Genomic DNA, 16,601 nt, shown 5'->3' with positions numbered 1-16,601 from the left:
AGTCTCTCGGCGGCGCTCTGTCTACCGTTTAATTTAGAGAACCTACGGCACAATCTGAAAATGGCCCAGCAAACGTTTGATATATTTAGTTTGAATTGTCTGTGCGAGTTCCCATACTCTGCAGTCTTGTCCGCGGACATGATATGGAAACCGTGATATACGGCGGGCCCTGATAGTGTTCACAGCTACAACGAAACATAATATATAGCTATACCACATATAATATACCTGTGTTATCATCGTCTCATCGCGTGCTGCGGATAAAATTCCACTCCCGAGATTGGTTTATCCTGCGTGCATTATAATTTATAATAGCGTCGTCGGCGTATCATCTCTCCCGTGCATTATTTGAATATTTCGATTTGCACGGTGTTACGATACGCTTTGCCTACTGATACCGAGGCGGAAACACATACTGTATAGGTATAGTGTACACACACCTGTGCGATTAACGATAACGACTAGGCCGATTGAAAGCGTACTATACACCACTGCGTTCTGGTGATATGCATCAATGTATAATGTTGTTAAATTTTGAACGTCCATACTGCAAGTCGTATTTCGTCGTATTTGTCCACGTACATGGCACGCATTCGCCAGCCGTATTACATATAGTTTTTAATATAAGTATGTACTAAACTATCCATTACCCGTATTATCCTCTCTAAGTTTTCAGACTTACGTATAGTTATGTGTGCTGACATTGGTACCTACTCAAAACGTATATTTCTGGAATGTTTGTAAATTGTAATAGTTTCTTGCACAGTGGGACATTACTATAGTTGAATACCAGAAATACATACAAGTTCATAACATTATATTCTGCCGCTAAAATAATATCAAAGCTAATGATGGTCTTAGTCGCCGGGCTTAAAAATATCAATAAAATAAATATATATAATATATTAAAAATTATTTTTTTATTTTACAGCGTATAATAATAAATAAAAATTTATTTATTTAACTTACATTTTTCGTATTAAATATCATATATTTATCATGATTGGTGTTTCCTGGTGTGGAAAGTTTTTGGGCATGGATTCCTGGGCCCAGTGTCTTATTAAAATTTTTAAAATTTAAATTGTATGTTAGATAACCACAATATCCCTATAAATATACGAAAAAAGTGACCAATTGACACAATAAAACATTTAAACATGTTATTATTTTCACTTGGTAACTTTTAACACTATTGGCCAGTTTTGGCATGATGGCGACGAATATATGTTTGATTTTTATAAATTACCATAATATTTTTTAGCCTACTTAAACTTGAATTATAAAAAAAATACCGGCATGTTTTCATTTTGTTAGAATTCTGCGATAGCCTGCTAGTCCATTGATAGGTAGACTAATAAATATTATTATTACTATATTATTATTACTATATTATTATTATTATTACTAGTGCAGTGTGCGCGATGCGCGTTTCGTGCGAAATGATAAAAATTATTTTTTCTTCTCATACAGGTTTATTCTTTGCCGTTGAACCGGATTCATATAGTGCATTAACTTTCAAACATATGGTTATCTAATATACAATTCAAATTATAAAAAGAACTAACTATGAATAAGAAACTGGGCCCAGGAATCCGTGCCCAAAAACTTCCTCCACACCGGAAACAACGCCAAGAATGATATAATATGATGTTTAATACGAACAATACATAAACTATTGTCTATTGTATAAATAATTTTTAAAGCTTTAAGTGGTTATAACTTATTACTTATAACTTATAAGTGTTACCTATATAACTCGTGTCTCATAAGATAAACATTTAAGAACACAATATGTTGAGATACGAGACACCTACCTACACATTTTTATATTATGCATATTATTATTATTTCTTGTGTAGTGTGCGCGTTTTGTGAGAAATGATAAAATCATTTTTCTTCTCATATCGATTTATTCTTTGCGATTCAACCGGAGTCATTTAGTGGATTAACTTCCTTCCGTCTATTCACACTTCTAAATGGATTGATGCAAACATCGCATTGGCTTTTGCAATAATATGATATTGGTATTTTTTTTCTGAAGGAACTTTTAATGTAATACTCTTGTGTATTGATATGGGTACTTTCAAATACATGTATAGTAACGTTTATAGAGCAATGTTGTACTAAAGAAAAAAAAATGGACGTCTAGTCGGTATACAATATTACGAGTTCTATATATTTTTTATTATTACATAAGGTGTATAAAATATTATGTATATACAATAAGAATAAATGTCTACGGGTTGTCTGTTATGGGGATAACATTACAATCATAGTTTAATTTATAGCTATACCTTTCTAGTAGGTACATTCTTTGGTCCTATTTTATTGTCTGTTCCACATTTTTATATTCCAAACACTGTCCATCATTTAGATATAAAGTTGTGATTATGGTTTATTTTTCAGGCATAAATGAACACCATAACAAACAATTAATAAAATTATATTATGAAATATAAAATTTTCCTAACCACACCTATAATAATAATTAACAAACAATATGTATTGTCAGATTTATATGTTTTTATTTTTATATTTATATTACTGTTTGTGTAGTATAGAGGAGAGATGTTTTCTTTAGATTCGTTTTATTATACTCTGTGTTTCAAAAACATCACCGATCAAATACACCTAGATACAGTTTATATATTTTGATAAATTCCGTGACACGTGTTTGCTTAAGTTCAATATTGACTTCGTGTTTCGATGCGTTTTAAAAACTTTCCTCGAACCGACATTATATATCTGTCCTTCTGACTTCTGAGTATATATTATAAATTCAATAGAGGTTAGAATTTCAATGAAAAACATCTACAATTGTTTGGAAAGCAAATCGGTACGGCCGCTCATTTTTCCATTATACGCATCTAGGGGGCGAAACAATTGTTTACAAGGACAATATCCTTTAACCCTAGTGTGCTGGGGTGCATTAAACCCCAATGCGTTGAGATTTTGTGTGATTATGGAACAAGTGAATGGACTCGGTAAACATTTTTCTTCCATAAAATCTTTATTTATCTATAGTATCTACTTTATGATTAAAAACAGGTTTTGTTCATAAAACATAAGGTGTATGAGAAAATAAATAGATATCCCAACCATGCACATGGTAACAACACAGAATATATTGAATGTCATAATATATATTCTGTGGTAACACCGTGGATCTAGTTGTCTATGGATCTATTTGTCATTCCTCGATCAAAAACGACTCGACTGATTTTGTTTTAACTCCGAGACCTACCCTAGGCGGTATTACTCAACAAGTTGAGGGATGTTTTCGATTTTAATCGTTCGAGTGAGCGAGTGACCACGCCGGGTGTATAATACGCGGGAGCTTAAATATATGTGGATATCCATAATATACTTGGATTCGTAGTAAATATCAGCGGATCTTATATAGTGACTCGTCATAATTTTGTCGCGGGATCAGAATGACTCAGACCGTTTATAGATTCTCATCGGAATGGTTACCGGGGTCTTGATGACGCGAAATAAATTTGTCAGCATATACATGATATACGTTTAGTACTCCAACACGGTATCCACGTGTGTTTATCAATTAATCTGTTTTTAGACAGCCGTTTATCGCGTCGAGTAAGTCTATTGGAGCGGAGAAGCATTCGATCGCGTATCAGTGTACTCCAGTTCATGAGTACTTAAAAAAAAATAATAATAATATCATTATATATGTATGGTGTGTCGGTGTGTGTGTGTGTGTGTACAAGTTGTGACACAGAAGTGGGCCCGATAGTGCTCGAAAAGTGAATTCGCGGCGACCACACATTAAAATAATACGGGTCGAGTTTTTGCGTACCTGTATATATACGCCGCTGGTAGATTGCGGCACTTCATCATATGTATATAATATATAACGTGCCTATGTATAACAATATATATATGCATCATGTGTGTATGTATATAATGCGTATGTGTGTAACCAAGTTTTAGTGCTCCCTGTGCAGCGGTCAGGTTATTCGATTAGCGCAAAATGAATTACGACCAATTTTCTCCATCACCGCCCGAGTATATATCGTACAATATCGCTGCGAAATCGGGCACATGGAACGGCCGCGGTGGCCTTTTTATATTTCAGGGTCATCACATACGTTATGTCCGATATTAATATTATGTTCTGTGCAATGGTCAAAAAAAAAATTTTTGTTCAGTCTTCCAGTCGCATAATCGAGCGTGTGATCCACAGGTGATAGGCAGGTACGATAAATATAACAACGTCAACGGCTGTGCGCGGATAAAATGGGATGTCGTTATTGTTTTGAGTAGCCTTTCGTCGCGATACTTCGAGTGCGGTTTACATTACTATACCGTCACGGGTTCGTCAATTTTTTTTTTTTACATTCAATATCGCGCGATCGCCCATGTCTGTATATCGTGTGTAGTAAACAGTAAATTCGTATTCGGAAGTGCGTCTGCAGCGTAGCGGTTTTGGAAAATCTTCGAGGCTATACCTATACAGCTGTTTTTCAATACGTGCCGCGAATTTTCGATTAGCGGCACCGACTGCGTCTCGGCATGACGCACCCCCCCCCCCCCCCCTCCGCTCACACAGCAATGCCCGTACGACCGGTTGACGGGCTCCATGTGTGTGGAAAACGCAGAGATGGAAAATATGTCAAACAATATTTCAATCGTACGAAATGTATTGGTTTTGTTTTGGAGGTAGACTAACGAGAAAACCACGTCATAATCACGCGCCGAATGCCGTGTATATAGCCTGCAAGACACACATCGACAGCAACAACAACTAAACTTGTTAGATGTGTTTCTCGTTTTAAACAACACAATAAAATATATGTCGTACAACCATATAACCATATAACCACGTATAACCAGTCGTAAAACGATTCTGAGCCGAGAACGTCTGTCAGTTTATATAACTAACAGTTTTCTTTTATTTATGTTGCAATTTGTAATTTATGTTTTTATTAGTTATATGACAGGTTGAAATAATTTGTATTAAAACCAAGTCACATATTATACTATAGTATAGGTAGTAATATTATTATTATATTATTTAATACAACTAATTGGGATTGATCAACTTTCGACGTCAGCGGTCAAAAAGTGACACGTATATGAGACGGACTTTGTAGTAAAAATAATGTAAAAGTATGTACGTACGGGCAAAATGTCTAATGTACTTAAGTACAAATACTATTTTTTGTTAATAATATCCAACTTTATTGACGTTTGAACTTGTATAATACCAATAAAAATAAACTGTACATTTGTATTTTTATGGTTTTTAGGTTTCAATGAGAAACACTTTTGAGCAATTTTGTATTAAATTGTATGCAATTGCAATAGCAAATTGATGATTAAGAAAATTGGTGCAAGTGTATTTTTGATAATTTTTAGTGGCTATAAGCCAAACTCATGACGATTTTTTTATTAAACTGTCGAGATCTTTGATTTGTTATTATATTCTTTATCATTATCTATAGAAATAAAAATTCTAAAATTTCCAATGCCTATAAAAAGCTTAAAATTAACCAAACTATTATGAAATTGTCATTAAGTGTATATAATATAATTATTTAGTAATAGTGGATTGTTTTGATTTTCTATATATTAATATATTTTTGAATTACAACAAAAGTACGAAAATTGAGGAAAATTCGTTATTTTACGTTTGAGTATCCAATGTCCCAGTGACATTTTCCAAAGTAGAGTTGGGTATTACTGTTATATATTATATTATAGTTGTGAACGCATATGAATTATTATACCATTTTTCGTATGCGAAAAGTGAAAGCTCTTTAAACAGGCCTGCGTAAGACGATCACAACGAAAAATTGAACGTTTTAAAATATTATTCCGCAGGTTACATTGTTGTGTTCTACAGAAAATATTTCCGAAATATCCGATAAATGTAATAACTTGTCGGTGGATTCTGCAGAGGAGAATGAGTGCAAAATATCTAATTTATCAACACCGAAAGGTCGAGATCTTATATTGCAATAATTTTGTCTCTTCGTATAGTATATATAGTATCATTTTTAAACGATATCGAGTTCGCAACTAATATCCCAACGACCGTATTAGAAAAACAGAAATAATTTGTTTCGGCAATCCACACATAGATACTATATAAATGATTGACCACGACGTGTTGGTTTGTCGTTTGTTATTAATATTAGATACCCATTTTAGTTGTAAGTATTATTATGACTGTTATATGACTACTTACGAGTGCTGAACATCGTTTGTTATTTAATTTTTAAACACGTCGTTCAGTATTGTTAAGTAGGTATAGTTCATATGGTACCTAATCGGAAAAAAATAAGCGATTAGAATTTGAAGTACTCTAAGCCGATAAAGTAAAAACAAATGCCTCGACCACAGTAACAATTTCAACATAAAAAAAAGTTAAACGCTGGTTATAGGGTCACCGCACTGTCACAATATTATAATGGTACGACAGAAAAAATGTATACATTTTGTTCAGCTCTCCAGTCTTTCGCGGACTAGTTTACAGGCCATATTATATTCTGCTTTTCCGATGCAGTGGTATTTAACTTCAATCCAATATTATAGCTCTGGTACATAAGCTTCATTGACATAATTCCTAATTTCTTTACAATCAATCATATTTATATTTTTCCGTTGCTTATTTGCATTAGGCACTATACGCAATAATGTCTCGTCTCATTAATCATTTGCATCATCGACCTTATAAATAACTACTATAAAAACTAATAACTATACGAACGTCAACTGAAAATAAGGGGTGCACAGCAAAATGTGTAAAAAATATTCTTGAAAAAAAAATATTAAAAATTAGTTTTATTAAGTAATATTTTCTTTTAGAATGGTTTTTTTTTCTACAAAACTCACCGATTTATAAGTTTCAAATAATATTGAAAACGTCGATGAATAATTTAATTTCTATACATTTTTCAAATGTGAAAACCAACAACCGTGGAGATATGCAAGGCAATGCAACGGAAAATCTATAACCAAATGACTACCATTTGTCGGGTAAACCGGAAGTTCACTCGGGATTGTTTTTCGAACGGACAATTAATTTCAAATTTTAATTATATGTTCATTACAAATACAATTTATTATGCTATAATATAGTTAAGTATTATAATTATATTATTACAGAAATTCCGGCCCATCGAGTTGGCCACTAACAGCCTATTTTTAAAATATGTTAAAATGTAGGTAAAAAAAAGTCGACAAGTGGATGTCGTTCTGCTGTGCAGTAGGATACATGTGGGTCACTGTAATGGATGGTGTTAAATTTGAATTCAATGATATAATGTCATTGTATAAGAAAAACGATACTGCGCGAAAACGGTCAGTCAGCCTATGATATTACTAAGTATATTTGATGAAATTATTGTGAATAAAGTAATTTATATATTGTAACCTATTTACATGGGACCTTGTTTTACATTTTTAATCCTTAGATATAAAAGTTGAACATTTTATACATTTTTAACCACAAAATAATTATTAAATTTTAAATTTGATATATTTTCTCAAAATTCGAACTATAAATGCTTATAAATAAATTGTGCCTATGTATTTTCAATGCTTTTCATTTGCCTTTGAAACAACATATTAAGAGTCTTCTATTACATTTTCAAGCTTTTTTAACCAACAAATAAAATTTTATTGATATTTATAGAAAAAAAAACTAAAATAAATGGAAACTGAAAATGTGTGTAAAGAGCTCAAAATAAGTCAAAATATTTGAAAAATATGATGGTTTACAGAAAATGATAATATAAACATTCAGCAAAATTTCATGTACCTACGGTCATTTGTTTAAGAGTTGCACCAAAAACCAAAATACATTTTCTGGAAAACAGATTTTGCGTGAAAACTCCCGTTTTTCCATAATTTTTCTTTTGTTTTTCACGGCGCTTTACTGATTCCCCCATAATATTAAGGATGAAAAATTCCCTACTAAAATTCGGTATTTTAAACTTAAATACAAGATTTTGAAGACTTTTGACCATAACTTCGGAAAAACATTTGAGCGATTTTCAATCCAAAAACACACATTTTGAAACAAATTCACAAAAATCGATTAGAAACTAAACTACGTACTCTCATCTATGAGTTATTTCTTAAGAGGACGCTACACCCAGCGGGTCTTGTCTCCGTCTTATGTACAACATTGTAAAAACTGTTTTGCACTGGACAACTCTACTCCCTCTGTATTTACTGTGAAATTACCAAAATTCCATAACGCAAAGGGGAGAAGTTCGTCTGTGACGTAGCTCATTAATTATTTGGATAACATAATGCAATTAAGGTTATCAGTTTTTGAACACAATGTTTTTTTGTTTTTTTTTTCATTTAATTATTAAAAACATTGGTTAGTGCTATCTAAAAAATTGAAACTCTACGACGCAGATAGAGTTCTGTCCTGTGTGTTGTGAAACTTTGGAAATTCCACTTCAAATACAGAGGAAATAAAGTTGTCCCTTGCCAAACAGTTTTTGCCATGTTACACATTTGTAAGACGGAGATTGTATTGTACGTCATATTGTACATATTGAAGAATCGAGTAGTTATGGTATTGACAATGTATATTGAAATAAAATATATAAACTGAAACAAATGTATTGTTTATTATTATTGCATTTTTTCTAACCTTAATTTTATTTAAAATAATAATCTAGACGCATTTGAAAATAACTATTTGAAAGTATAATGATCATTTCTCCATAATCTGCGTAACCTGCTTATCATTTCTGATTCAATCGTCAATAACTGCAACGCAAAACACTTTTCTCGATTCATACTTGACCTTTAATATCTTTGTAGTTATTTTTACTATTTTCCGATTTATTGAAACTTTTCGAGATGTAATAATTGCTTTTAACAGAAAATTGTAATATAGCTATAATAATTAAAATATATTATAATGATATAAATTTATTTATTTTTTGATACAATAATTAGCACACGGTAATAATATGTCATTATGATTTACTCCCCCCCCCCCCCCCATCTTAAATTGGACCAAAACATCTGCCGCCCCGGGACCTAAAAACGCGCCTGGATAGTGGATGGGTTGTTATAATTTGTTATAGTCTGTCGCATTCTCGCCAGTAGCCACCGATCATTCGTGGTTGTGTAATACGTCATCTCTTACAATAAATTACGATAACAAGCATCCATCTAACAAATTATAGTTTTAAGATGTTTTGCAATTTATACTTAACCACTGTAGTAGTCACTGTGCTCATTTTAACCACATCACACTAACACGTCGTTACATTATTATTAGTATTACCTATCGTACGAGGAAACGGTAACGGATAAATGTCTTACCTGGACGTGACCTGTTACCATCGTAATAATATGTTGACATTCAGCATTTCCGATTTTTCATTAGTTTTATTTTTCTACAAATGCCGGTAAAAATGTTTTCAAACGGCCAAAAACCTTGAAAATGTAATATAAGCCATAAGGTTTATAATACGTTTTCAAATACGAATATTAAAAAATATACTGTAATTTTTTATAAGCGTTTAATGTTGACGAAATTCAGCAAAATCGTAAACAATGTTTAAATTATTTTTCTATTATAAATTCTTAAACAGTTTAAAATTCCATACTTAAGATTTGAAAATTTAAAACAATGTTCCCCGTCATAAGTTTTATTAAAAACCGATTTAAAAAAAAAGTTGAGTGTAATTCCAAAAATATTTTATATTTTTCTAAACACTGAGCAGCAGTGTTGGGAAAAGATAACCAAAAAATCATCTGGATAAGATAATAGATAAATCATTCAACAATCATCCAGATAACATAAAATATAAAATAATTTATTTTTTTATCTAGATAAAAATAAAAATGCACATATATTTCTCTAGATAAAAAATAGATAATTTGTTTTTAAATTATATTAATAATAATGTAATTTATTAGTAATTACTAATTAGGTAATATTTCTTAATTAATAAATCCTTAATGCCATTTATCAACTAAAAGAATATACAATTTTAATTTTTAGTACAACTTGGATAAAAATTAAATAAAAAAAAAAAATGACAATATTTCAGTAAACATTTCTTTTTTTAACTATAATAATATTGGAATTTGGAATCACTACTAGGTTCTCGTAAATTATTGGCTATTTTAGTGTTTAAAAATATTCTTGTTATTCTATTATTTATCGCAGATAACCATTACATTTATCTAGATGAGATAATTAGATGATTTAATATTTTTTATCTAGTTAAGATAATTAAAGAAATAATTTTATCTAGATAATAACCAACACTGCTGAACAACATGTGATTCATCTTCACGCAGTCTATGTTTCAAATAGTATTATAAATGTCTTCAATATATATCATATAAAAAAAATCTGGATTGTGGAGCTTCATACTGAATATTTCAATTACAACTTGATTTAGCACTAACCAAGATTATAATATAATCTTGGTTAGTATAATATTAATCATATAATTATTATAATATGCGTTCTGTGTTAAAGTCAAAAGACAACCGGTCTATGTATTTGTATTATTATTATTATTATTTAATACACCTGTATTAAAGACATTTTCGAGAGTGGTGAGTCGTTGGAATTTATTATTATTTATTAGTTTGAATGTATCATCACAGAATATACCATGGTTGTTAACTAAACGACTATAATAATTAAATTATTTTATTTATATATTATAATTAATATCGTAGAGTTTATATTGTATACAATATAATATACTCAAATTTAATATGCATTTCTATTATTGGCATCTGTCATGTTATATTATATAACAATTAAAATATATTTACTGTACAATTAATTTGTGAATTTTATGTATGTATATTGTAAATATTGCAATAATTGTAATACTACGATGTCCTGACATGTCACCAAAATAATAGCATTGATAGTTTAACAGTCATATTTAATTCACTACATTTATTAAGTAACCAATTTAGTAATTATACTGATCTAGATCCTTTAAGCTCATTGAAATATGTATTGAAAATAAAAACTGTTCAACACTAAAATCCTCATTGTTTTTTTTTAAATAACATAGTCAGTAGGTTCACACAAAAAAGTTTCAGATAAATCGAAAAATTCACACGAAAATACCTTCACTAATTTTTATTATATTCTCGCTTATAAATGCTTTCCCTTACACTTTGTAAATATTTGTAATTTTTATAAAGTACTAGTCATTCAAACCGTCTGAAAATGTAGTTATAAATTCAGTAGTTTTCAGAGATTTTGTGAAAAACTCCTAACTTATATACTTAATACATATTATGTTGTTTTAAAAAATAAATGTGATTCGAATAAGAAAATAACTATAGTAGGTAAGTTTTTGTTTTTCGGATTTGTATATGCAATATTATTTTAAGGTCTACGTCTTAAGATTTTCTCAATCTTTCTGCATATAAATGCGTTTAAAGAAAAACATGATGATTGTGTGATGTCTTATATATAGGTTACCATAATATTTTAATAAAACTAATTTTGTAGCACTTTGAATTATATTAGTTCATGGGACATTCAAAATAATATTTTATATATTTAAAAAAAATAACGCAAAATATTGAAATAATATTGATAGATTGTAGTTATAATAAAACTAAAAAAAGGTTTTTATTCAACTTGTTAGTGAACCAATAACCTATGATAAAACGAAGCCCTCGCCGCCGAATCACCCACGTGACTGCGGTTGTCTTTTGAAAGTCAAAACAATCAAATTTTAGAAAATTTTCCTCGTCATGCACAACTAGAGCACATCCTGAATCAGAATATACCAAGTTTATCCCTGCATGTTTGGTTGTTGTCGAGAAATCGCGAAGACATTATACATCCGGACAAACAGACAAGATCCAAAGTTAAATGAAAATATTTTTATAATTCTATTTTAAATTGTACGTTTGTCAAAATTTCTTGTACAATTTATCTTAGAAATAATATCCATAGTAATAATAATGTGATGGTCGACTCTGGTGGTGGTATGATAGAAAGACTATATTGTTATGCTTCTTAAACGTTAGGTAATCTGAAAAAATTTCCATCGCGCTTACAAAATTAAAATAATAATAATTACTTTATTAACATAAAATATGTCTTAGCTATAGCAATTTTTTTAACTTACATATTTTTTTTAATCATTACTAGGTATACAAGGGTCTACCACCTATACATTTTATTAGATAATCTTTAAATTGTATTATACGTTGTTTGATCTACCCACTCGCTACTCTTGCGGATGAAGCAAAGTGTTTTGTGAAAATCATACTCAACGATTATGATAATTTGGTTTCTCGTTATAATGATATAATAACGTTGTTTATCATTAACGTGTAATGTCATAATACATTTCTAAAGTTAATTATTGTTTTCATGGTGTTTTCATTTTTACAACATTTTTAAGTAATTGGGTCTGCATTTTATATTAAACAACAGAGGTCAACCGGCCAAGTATTAATATATGAAATGCAAAAGGCATTACGAAATGAAATGTTTGTATTACACATGATAAATATGCCTATCTGCGATATCCGCAATAGTGAATTACCTGTTAACCAGAATAGGTATTGAAAACTTTTTTTTTTTTCAACAGCTTTACATTTAATATTATATTATATTATATTATATTAAACAATAACTGCTTTCATAACTTCATACGAGTATAGATTGTTATTCATAATATATAATAAATTATGCGTCATACGAAATAATAATGTATTTATGACATTATTATTTTGAAATAACACTACCTAGGAGAACATTAAATAAAAGGCTTTCGTTGTTTACAATATTAAAGACGAAAATTCTAAATATTATATTTGGTTTATGGTAGGTACAATTATAAAAGTTATTATTAAAAGGGGTTGAGTTATTTAAGTCAAAATATACTGTTAAGTGAAATTATCAGGTGAAAATTTGGGTTCATATCACATGTTTTGGCCTTTACATAAATGTAACTCAAACGCAATAATTGTTGTTTTAACTCCATCTGGTCAATAATATATAAAATAAACACGATATAATATTATATAGATAAATATTACTGTTGATTTATTTGTTTTATCTGCGGCAACTACATGATACCAAAAATAATTATATTTTTTTTTGTGTTTGTTTACACTAATGATGCCGATAAATTGAGTAAAAAAAAACTCAAAAATTACTTTGATATTTTGTGATCGTTTTTATTGTAATATAAAGACGTATTAACCCACGATTGAAGAAAAATAAATATTGTGTGGTGCACCTTCATGTTATGAAGTAAAAATATTTTCACACTTTTGTTATAAAATTAATATTTATTTAATTTATAAAATATTCTAAAAGTCTTTGATCAAGCAACACTTTCAAGTATTCTACAATACGCATGAAATAATTTAGTATCATAGCATTTCATTGATAAGCATAGATGCAATTATACATATTGGTATTATGTTGTAATGTTGTATATATTTTCAACAGAGGTGGTCACTACAAAATTGGACACTTATTATAGTGCCATATACGAAAAAAAGGAATACTTATACAAAAGACATACATTAAATATTTGAAATTCTCAGTATTTATTTTATGTTTGGCGACAGTCATATTGTAGCTCATTTCCAAAAACGAAGTCCAACCGTTTTCATAATATGAATTTGAAATACAAGTATATTAAATTGTATATACTCTAACTCTACTAGTCTATACTTATATATAATAGTAATAATGCAAAATATGATATGTAAAATGTACAAAACAAGTTTTTCAATTGATATTCAATTGTATTATCATGAATTATGATTTATATTTTATAACCATGAAAGTTGAAACATCTTGAAAAAATACAAAGGTTTAACGCGACAAAATGTCGTATTACAAAAAAAAGATAACTAAACTGTTCAGGTATTCTTGGAATCTAATTACTTTCAAGTTTTTAACAATATTGTGCTCGGTATTAAAAGCACATTAAAATTGCTCTTTTTCTATACATAATTATTTAGTAATGGTTAATTAATAATAAATAAATTTACATTGATATAGTAATGGTACGCAGTATACGTAGACGATACTATTGTATAGAATTATAGAAAAGAGATTTAAGTAGCAACTAATTTATAAAAGTATAACTTATATTAATTATCAACCTCATGAAAAATAAAAATATTAATATAACAATAATATATAGGTGCCTATAGTTATTGATGACAACAGATTGGTGAAATACTGATAAGTCATTGGATTACTTTTTGGGACAGCTTCATCAAAATATATTATACATTAAAAATGTATTTTCAATTAATATACTTTGTACTTATTAAAAATTTGATTGAAGATGATTCAATAGAGATAAAAATAATAAAAAAAATCGATTGCATTCACAAATGATTTTTACTAGATTACTTTTAATCCAAAATCATGTCTTATTATTGTTACGATTCTTTTGAAAACTAAAATCTGTATTCTGTATTATAATGTAACAGTATGTTTTAGAAAAAAAAAATGGTTTTTGCAAAATCCATTGATTCTTTCTACCAGACTGAAACTAAAATAAATTGTTGTATTATAAACGTAGGTTATTTAATTAACATATTGTTTTACTATTATTATTACATATTACGTAGACAATCAGAGCGTTGTTTTAGCCTTTCAATTAAATGATATTAATTATTAACGCTAACAATAAATTATAACTTATTTATAAAATGCGTATCATGGTGGACATGGTGGCGATACTAAACTATTGTGTGATATTCGTCATTGATCACAGTAGTCAGACATAGAGCACAAACTCTATGGATACGTGCCGCAATTAAATTTCTTTGAAGTACCAATAATATAAAATCTCGATTCTGAGGTAAAACCTTTTACATTCACCTAGTTTTACAGTACGATAGCAGATAGTTAGTTAAAAAGTTATAGTTTGTGGAGTTGCACACATTTTTTATCTGATTACCGTATTATGTTGTGTCAAAGTAAAATAAATAAGAGATGATTCCGATATCATGAAATAGCTAGAGATAAAGTATGTGATGCAGTTCAATATATGATGTGTGTACCAACAATTGAATAAAAGCTAATTTTAAAATATTACTTATTAGAAAAAATGTTCAATTTATTTTAATTATATAGAATCTAAATAAAAAAATTATATTTTAAAACAGAAAAAAAATAGAAAATGTTTGAATACATTTTTGATTGTAATATGCATACAAATTATTTTGATTATAGAGTAGGTTGAACATTGATAAATATATAAGTGCACCTAATTAGGTGAGAGAGAGAATAGGAAAATAAGATGAAATACATTGGGAAGTAAAAATATTAAAGAGGACTCTATAATATTTAATCATTATCGCTAAGCGTTGTTATTGTTTATTTTAAACTCGGAAGGGTACAATCCAATTTAATTATTCGAGTAAAGTTAAAATTGTGTGGTATTAAGTTTTATTTTCTTTAAATACAACATTTGAATTATTGCGATTGAAGTATATTGTTGGTTTTAAAATTATTCTAAATACCACGCAACATAATTTAAATATTATTTTTATTGTTTTCAATACAAACTGAATTATAAATTATTTCAATATAAAAAAAAAACCACAAACAATTGTATATTTGTTAAGAATAACAATGAATCTGATGAGAGGACTTGATTAATTAAAACCATAAAACGTATTGCCATTACCGATATATTAATATTGTTTTTAATATTGTTTTTTTTTCGTATTTTTCTCTATTTTTAAATAATAAATTTACAAGACTTTAATGCAATTAAATGTAAAAACAAATAAGTATTTTTTGATGCACACAAATCGTAAAAAGTGTTATCGAAGAGCTCGCGGGTGAGGTCCAGGGGTGCAAGTTTGCGGGGGGCGCAATTTTTAGCAGCCGTTTTTCTATACCATTTCATCGCTGTGCATAGGGGGGGGGGGGGGGGGGTAATTATATTCGCAAAGGCCTCGACGAGATTCCGATTACACTGTAATAGTCAATCGTTTATTAGGAAAAAGATAATATTATGATTTTTCTTAAACGCGATTCGATTCCACGTTTTCTGATACTGTGCTCGTTATTGTAATATTATTACTATATACTAGTATTGCGTAAAAAATATGCTTTACTTTAAACAATAATATTGAGAAGGAGAAAATAATTTATTCCGATCATTAAAAAATAACAACTATATTCTAAAAATTGGTGACTGTGAAACGTAGAGTCGTTATAAAGCCGCCGCCGCCGCCGGCTTTGAACGAACGAAATAAAAAGTGTATATCTTCACTGAAAATTTCCCATCTAACTGCCGATAAAAATCTAACGTTTTTCAAATAAAATTATCAAACGAAACACCCTATATGCGACCTGCTCCTGCAGCTCCTATCATCGATAAACAAATAGTATATAAATAATATTATATTATAAATAGCACAATATAGTACACCGGTTCTTAACCTTTTGGAGATCACGGACCTCCGATGAAAGATTTTTGGGAATCGCGGACCCCCTTACCAAATTTTTTCGAATACCTTTTTTTTACAAAACATCTCATGTTATCATAATCAAACTAATAAAAGTTTTTTTTTTTTATTGATCAAGAAAACGCAACAACAACAATGGTTATTACTTA

General features: G+C 29.3%; 1 protein-coding gene across 2 annotated transcripts in view; it reads right to left on the bottom strand.

Moving 5' to 3' along the window:
• LOC100161716 (tachykinin-like peptides receptor 99D) overlaps positions 1-16,601 on the bottom strand; it is a 272,402-nt gene that overhangs the window by 173,680 nt on the left and 82,121 nt on the right. The window lies entirely within an intron of this gene.

The sequence above is a fragment of the Acyrthosiphon pisum genome, chromosome A3, assembly GCF_005508785.2.
Source record: "Acyrthosiphon pisum isolate AL4f chromosome A3, pea_aphid_22Mar2018_4r6ur, whole genome shotgun sequence".
Classification (NCBI taxonomy): domain Eukaryota; kingdom Metazoa; phylum Arthropoda; class Insecta; order Hemiptera; family Aphididae; genus Acyrthosiphon; species Acyrthosiphon pisum.
This window is presented reverse-complemented; position numbering and strand designations above follow the sequence as displayed.